Source organism: Cebus imitator, unplaced genomic scaffold (genome assembly GCF_001604975.1).
Source record: "Cebus imitator isolate Cc_AM_T3 unplaced genomic scaffold, Cebus_imitator-1.0 Scaffold618, whole genome shotgun sequence".
In the NCBI taxonomy this organism is placed as follows: Eukaryota; Metazoa; Chordata; class Mammalia; order Primates; family Cebidae; genus Cebus; species Cebus imitator.
Window position 1 is genome coordinate 183,111 of NW_016107933.1, and position 8,071 is coordinate 191,181.

At 39.3% G+C, this 8,071-nt stretch overlaps 1 non-coding gene across 1 annotated transcript; it reads left to right on the forward strand.

The window, feature by feature from the left end:
• Positions 1 to 444: 444 nt before the first annotated feature.
• LOC119469283 lies at positions 445 to 607 on the forward strand. The gene has a single exon (XR_005198089.1). It is a non-coding gene; the product is annotated as a U1 spliceosomal RNA (small nuclear RNA).
• Positions 608 to 8,071: the final 7,464 nt, after the last annotated feature.

Consider the following 8,071-nt stretch of genomic DNA (forward strand, 5'->3'; position numbering starts at 1 on the left):
GGAGTTTTCATTAGAAAAACAACTGTATAAGCTATTGTATAAAAATAAGCATATTTATTACAGCAAACATTTTAATAGCAAACAAAATAATTGATCTTAAAAATATATGCAATAGGCCAGGCACAGTGGCTCACGCCTGTCATCCCATCACTTTGGGAGGCTGAGGTGGGCAGATCACCTGAGGGTAGGAGTTCGAGACCAGCCTGGCCAACATGGTAAAAACCCCATCTCCATTAAAAATACAAAAATTAGCTGGGTGTGGTGGCACATGCCTGTAATCTCAGCTACTCAGGGGGCTGAGACAGAATCGCTTGAACCCAGGAGGCAGAGGTTTCAGTGAGCTGTGATTGTGCCACTGCACTCCAGCTTGGGCAACAGAGCAAAACTCTGTCTCAAAAAAAAAAAAGAAAAAAAATTACACACACACACACATGCATGCAACATATGCTTACCTGGCAGAGGAGATAACATGATCACAAAGGTGGTTTTTCAGAGCAAGGCTTATCCATTGTACTCGAGATGTGTTGACCCCTGTGATTTCCCCAAATGTGGGAAACCCAACTGCATAATCTGTGATAGTGGGGGACTGCATTCATGCTTTCCCCTGGGGAAAAATAATACTGTAAAATATTTCATAGCCACTAGGTGCAACTATTGCAAATACTGCAATAATTCATAAACATTTTTGGAATATTGCGTGTGGATGTGTATGTGTATATATATATGCAATATTAGAGCAAAGGACCAAATAAGAGATAAAAACTAACTGAACTACCTCTCAGTGTCTGGAATTTACCTTTTCCTGACCTAGTGTCAAACTTTGTGCATGGCTTTTATTAAAAAAGAGAAACTGTTGTTGTTCTATTTATTTCCAAACATCTAAATAGCCTCCCATATTTTTTACACATTTCCTAGTTTAGTTTTCAGAAATTTTTCTTTATTGTCTTGAGGTCATATTTATTATGAAACCATACTTGCTATGCTCTGAACAATAATGTTAGATGATTTAGATTGAAGCATTTTGTTTGTTTAGACAATCACTTCAAGGCTAAAGCTATTAATATTTTTTAGTTGGCTGCAGATGAAATCCTACCTGTTTAAAGAGCCTATCACCTGTGACAGTCTTCAAAAGTTACCAGTTTATGAAATAAAAGATTGTGTTCCTTATGGAGTTTTCTAGTTTTTAAAAGTTTCAGACCGCAAAGGAAATTTTTTAAAAATAATTGTAAATTTTAAAACTGGTTTACTCAGTATGTATGTTTAAGCCTGAGTTTGCGCCAGATACTATCCTGAGCTCTAGAAATTGCATAGACGAAAGAAACAGAACTTACCTTAAAGAAGTCATGAATTGTTTGGGTGGAGAAGAGATTAAAAGGAGTAAACAAATTATAATGTGTTAAAGAGGTTTTCACAGATAAATAGGTAAGCTATGATACTGTGTTGCAGAATACAAATGGAGAGATGTGCTTGGGATGCAGAAATAAGGAAGGGAGACTAACCCAGGAGAGACCAGCAATAGTATCCCAGAGACCACAATTCCTGAGCCCAGCTTTGAAAGAATAATAGATATTCTTCATAAAGTGAGATTCTAAATAGAGGGAACCACGTAGACAAAGGTGTAGGTGGGTGGGTGACAGCATGTTATATTTGTGGAGAATCTATAGAAAGTAATGAAAAAAGATACGCTTAGGTAACAAAAGGTCTTACTTGCCAAACTAAGGAATTTGACTTTTATTCTGAAATTTAGGGTACCAAGTAACGATTTTAAGTAATGGAAACTATTGTATCAATGTATAGAGGATGAAGTTAGGAGATTGAAGACAGCTGAACAGACAGACTGAAGCCTAGAATTCAACCTCCAATGATTGTTGAAGGAGGCTCTAAGCTCAAGCAAGGGTAGTCAGTGAAAAACATGTTGCAAATACTAACGTAGTAAGAATAGATAGGGCATAGTTTTTGCAGTCAAATAATTGGGGAAAGTGATTGACACACAGGGTAGATTAACTGCTAGGTTTCTTAGTTACCTTGATGGATGGTGGTGTGATATGCCTTGTAGGCAATGTAGGGGTAAACAGTTTGATTTTTATACATGTCAAATTAGTCATCGAGGCCAGGCACGGTGGCTTATGCCTGTAATCCCAGCACTTTGGGAGGCCAAGGCGGGTGGGTCATCTGAGGTCAGGAGTTCGAGACCAGCCTCATCAATATGGTGAAACCCTGTCTTTACTAAAAATACAAAAATTAGCCAGGCGTGGGTGCATGTAGTCCCAACTACTCAGGAGGCTGAGACAGAATTGCTTGAAGCTGGGCGGCAGAGGTTGCAGTAAGCCGAGATCATGCCACTGCACTTCAGCCTGGATGACAGCAAGACTGTCTCAAAAAAAAAAAAAAAAATTAGTCATCCAAATCTAAAAGGGCAGTGTAAACTGGATGGCTTAGGAGTAATTAAGATATAGTTAGTAGCGAAAAGCATGGCACATATAAATTGGCCATGAGAATGTATAGATTAGAATAAGAAAGGGATCATGGATACAGCCCAGGAAAACGTCAGTATACAAGAAGTTAATGAAGCAGTTGTGCAAAGATGAAAAGGAATGGCCCTTTATGTAGGAGAAAAGGCAGAAGAGTGATGTCACTGATCCCAAGGGATAAATGAATCTCAGATGGCAGTAGTGTCAGGTGCTATAAATCAAGTCATAAGGGTAAATTGATAAATAAGATACTGCAGACTTTGGCAAGAGAAATTTCACTGAAGTAGAGTGCACAAGTAGGCTCTTACAGTATTTCAAGTGTAATTGAAGGGAAGAATGACTTAGGGAGCATTTCTATTTTAATGTTTTAATATACACACATGTTGAGAGTGGATTAAAGATGACATCGCTGGGAGGAACAAATTTTCTGAAAGACGTTTGAGTCATAGCACAGGTGGAGGAATTAAACTAACTTCAGGTGGGGGAAAAGCCCACATAAAGATGGGAATACAGGTAAGTTTGTTTGATTTGGAGGGGAAGGAATTTCTGCCTGCTGACTCATTTTCTGTAAGGTAGGAGAAAGACTTCCATCTTTTAAGTTGTTGCTAAGAATAGCAATTTGGATATTTGGGTGCTTAATAATCTGGCTGGACGTGGTCGCTTACGCCTGTAATCCTAGCACTTGGGGAGGCCGAGGTAGATTGCCTGAGCTCAGGAGTTCAAGACCAGCCTGAGCAACACAGTGAAACCCCTTCTCTACTGAAATACAAAAAATTAGCTGGGCATGGTGGTGCACACCTGTAGTCCCAGCTACTAGGGAGGCTGAGACACGAGAATCGCTTGAACCCAGGAGGCAGAGGTTGCAGTAAACCGAGATCGCACCACTATACTACGGCCTGGGCAGCAGAACCAGACTGCCTCTCCAGTAATAATGTTAATAATCAAATTAATGAGTTTCAATCTTTCCCTGGAGATTTTTTGGGAAGTCAAGGCTCTGAGTTTATTTCCTACCCTTGTTTCAATAAGAAAGCTCCATGTTTATCACTTTTATATATTTGATAGTTACTATTTTTTGTAATTATAAGGAAAAATTTGCTGGTGAATTAAAGTTTGAAAAGTACTCAGGGAGGGAGAGAAAATATTTTTTAAAAAGTGGTAAATTTGAAGAGACTGGAAATAAATGTCAGAGTTCAGCAGGCATGTGGAGGTAGATGGAAAAGCATTCCAAATTGGGGAAAAGCTTGTGCAGTGGCAAGGTGGCATAACGTGTATTATTGCAGATATACAGGCATGACTCTATTATTGCAAATTGTATTTTAAAACTTCATTCCTGTTTGTTGCTGGTATATTAGTACAGTTGGTTTTTGTATGTTGACTTTGTGTCCAGCAGCCTAATTAAATTATCTGATTTCGAATAGCTCATTTGTAGATTCTTTTGAACATTCTGCATACACAATCATCTAAATAATTTCCATTCTGTTTCTCTTTTCCAATCATAATACATTTTATTTTTCTTACATTCTAGCACTATATAGTACAGGCCAGTACAGTGTTGAATAGAAATGATAAGTATTTCTTTATTTAATATTATGTTAGCTTTAATTTCTTCGCAGGCTGGGCATGGTGGCCTCACACCTGTCATCCTAGCACTTTGGGAGGCCAAAGCAAGAGAATTGCTTGAGCCCAGGAGTTCGAGACCAGCTTGTGCAACAACAACAGAAACAAAATTAGCCAGGCATAGTGGTGCATATCTGTAGTCCCAGCTACTTCAGAGGCTGAGGTAAGAGAATTGCTTGAGCTCAGGAGGTTAAGGCTGCAGTGAGCTGTGATCCCACCACTGCACTCCAGCTTGGGAGCCAGATTCTGTCCCCACTCAACCCCACCGCCAAAAAAATTGTTTGTGGATCCCTGTTATCAGAATAAGGACATTCCCTCATATTCCTAGTGTAATGTGAGTTTTCATCACAAAAGGAAGTAGTATTTTGTCATATCCATTTTCTGCATTGGTTGAAATGGTCATTTTGTTTTTCTCTTCATTCTTTTAATAGATAATTAAATTGTCTGAATTTTGGTGTTACCTAGTGTTTCATTCCTGAAATTCTGCTTGGTCACGATATGTCATAAATGTGTGTATATGTGTGTGTGTATATATATATATATATATATATGTATGTATGTATATGATGAGATTTCTTCCTTAGTAAATAGAAGCCTGATGAAGTACCTGACATTGTATTCTAAGAACGTAGAGCAAAAAGAAATTATCCAACTCTTAAGGATAGATGTAATAATACCTGGAAATAAAGGAGTCTTGGAAGGCAAGGCCAAGAGTTATGGAGGAGCAAAAGGCTCAGAGGAAGAGTAAATTTAGCATCTGTAGAGAGACTGGCCTTGCTGGTGTAGAGGGCTCCTGGTAGGGTAAAATAAAAATATTTGAAATGAAAGCTGCAGTCAAAGACTTTGAATGGTGTCTAGGACTATAGGAGTTTGGATATGATGCTGGACATATTAATTCACTGTATATTTCTGAGGTGCAAATGACCAATTTGAAGACAATTTTAGGAAGAATTATCTGATAGAGGTGATAACTCGATCATTTTTGGCTTGAGAAACTGAAGGACTGATTCTTGAGAGTAGGACTTTGGGTGAGTCTGTGAGAAGAATTCTTAGAACTAAAAAGGTTATTTCTGTTCTTAGTGTCTGAAACTGTTCTGGTATTTTGCCAAATACTACAGATGGTAAAATTCTTTTTTTATTTATTATTATTTTTTTCAGATGGAGTCTTGCTCTGTTGCCAGGCTAGATTGCAGTGGTGCAGTCTTGGCTCACTGCAACCTCTGCCTCCCGGGTTCAAGCGATTCTCCTGCCTCAGCCTCCCGAGTAGCTGGGACTACAGGCGGGTGCCACCACGTGGCCCAGCTAATTTTTGTATTTTTAGTAGAGACAGCGTTTCACTTTGTTAGCTAGGATCATCTTGATCTCTTGATCTTGTGACCCACCCACCTCGGGCTCCCGAAGTGCTGGGATTACAGGAATGAGCCACCACATCTGGCCAAAATTTTTCATTAAAGCTGACATAGTTATATTTTTCAAAATTAAGGTACAATTAGTCTTTCAAAGTCAGAAGATATTTAGTATCATAGTTCAGTCTGTCCCAGACTGTAAAGTCAGTTATTTCAGTAATATAATTTCTAAGATCTATAAAAAAATGAAAAATTTTTTATTTTCAGATATAACTTGTTTTTTTTTTTGAGATAGAGTCTTGCTCTGTCACCCAGGCTGGAGTGCAGTGGCATGATCTTGGCTCACTGCAACTTCCACCTCCTGGGTTCAAGCCATTCTCCTGCCTCAGCCTCCTGAGAGTTGTGATTATAGGCACCTGCCACCACATCTGGCTAATTCTGTATTTTAGTAGATACAGGGTTTCTCTGTATTGGTCAAGCTGGTCTCAAACTTCTGACCTCAGGTGATCTGCCCGCCTCAGCCTGCCAAAGTGCTGGGATTACAGGCGTGAACTACCACACCCAGCCTTATTTTCAGATACAACTTTCTGTGAGGTCACTGAACAGTCAGGAAATCTGTATGTTTTCCAGCCCCCATTCTGCTTCAGGTTACATAGTTTCTAGCCTTTTCAACTCTAGAAATTCCACAGTATTATTTAATATCCTGCTTTATGGTTCTTAGTGGTATATGGTATAGATCAACTCAAAATTTTAAATGTTCATCATATGAATTTTTGTTTAGAGATTTCAAGGTGAGTTGACCTCAGGATAAAAAGAACTATAAATAAATTTTACTATTTTCTTGTTGGTACATATTGTTCAATAAAATATTGGTATATATTGTTCAATAAATCAGTTGTGCATTACGAATTAAAATCAACCTAAAAACCAGATTGTTCCAGGAAGATGGAATAGACGGTTGTACCTTTCCTTATTTATCCCATACATCTGAAACCTTGTATATTATAAACAAACATAAGACTCTAGTGATTGATTTTTTTTTTTTTTTTTCTTCAAGACAGGGTCTTGTTCTCTTTCCCAGGCTGGAATGCAGTCATGCCTCACTGCAGTCTTGACCTCCAAGGCCCAACTGATCCTCCCATTCCAGCCTCCAAAATAGCTGGGACCACAGTCCTGTACATGCATCCCCATGCCTGGCTATTTTTATTTTTATTTATTTATTTTTTTGTAGGGATGGCTCTCCCTATGTTTCCCAGGCTCAAACTACTGGGCTCAGGTGATCCTTCCACCTTGGCCTTCCAAAGTGCTGGGATGCAGATATGAGCCACCATGCCTGACCTGTGGTGATTCTTTTTGCCTCATATATCCCAGACTTGGAGCTGAAGAAGATGGAAACCCAGAAACACCAACAGAGACCCACCATAAAAGGAAGCCCTAAGAAAAGCCTAATGTGTCTACCCAAAGGACCAGCAATTGGGCAATCTAGCAAGACAGAAAACTTGAGATGGCCACTCTACTTTAAGTCACACAGCCAGATAAAGCTGGTCCTATGACTATGCACATCCACAAAGCCAAGTGGGGAGTCTAGACTTATACCCTTAAAAGGATGTAAAGAAGGTTCATAAAACCCTGCTGGGTGGGGTCAGAGAATGCCAAAAGTTAGGTTATTCATCCACACTGGCTGGTAATGAGCACCTACCCTATCCCAGCAATAATAGTGGGGACCATGTACAGAAAGATCTTCCCCAACACAGTAGGAAGAAAGCATCCTTCCCCATTTCTGCTAGGTTGGTGTAAGTGGAGGCCTAGTGCAGAGTAAGACCATTTCCCACTGCTCAGCGGTAATCAGACCACATTCCAACCCCACAATGTTGTTGGAAGGTAAATAGGGAGCAGGAACAAGGCACACAGCTCTCAGCCATAGGTGTATCAGTGTAGGCCTAGTGAGCTACCAGAAAATTCACCCACACAAGTAAAATGGAGACCCTTATACCCTGTGGTGTCTAGAGATGGCAAGTGGGGAACCTGAACTTCTAGTCCACCTGGTCAATTAAGAATCAGAGTTTCATAACATAATACCAAAATTGTTCAAGTTTCAAAAACAAGAGAAAAACATACAAGTTTCTTTAATAGAAGTTTATGTGACACAGGAGCCTACATAAAGAAGTCCCAAAGAAACAGTTACAGTTGGGTATTTTTGTACTAAATATGGTGAAGAGTCATGGAGAAATATAAATGGACAAAGGATATCATCTAATGGTAATACAGTAGGGGGAACTTAACAAGACCTGTTTGTTCAGAGTTTTTTCTGTGACTGTGTCTTCGGCAGTAAAGATGCTACTTTCTTCCAGGTAGAGGGAGGGCAAATCTCACAGGAGAATCTTATGACCTGCTTCAGGGGAAGGTCAGGAAATTCTTCCTAGGTACAACCTGTTTTGTGGGAGATGTGTGAAAAAGTCCTTGTTTCTGCTATTTTCTCAAATGGTGAGGTGCCATAGTTTGGTGGTGTGTCCTGAACTACATAAATACATACTGGGAGGGAAAAAAGTTAGATGTGTTCTACCAAATCTGCCTTCTTTTCTTCTTTACTGTGTTTTCTTACATAGTGTTTGGCGTTCTTTTTTTTTTTTTTTTTTT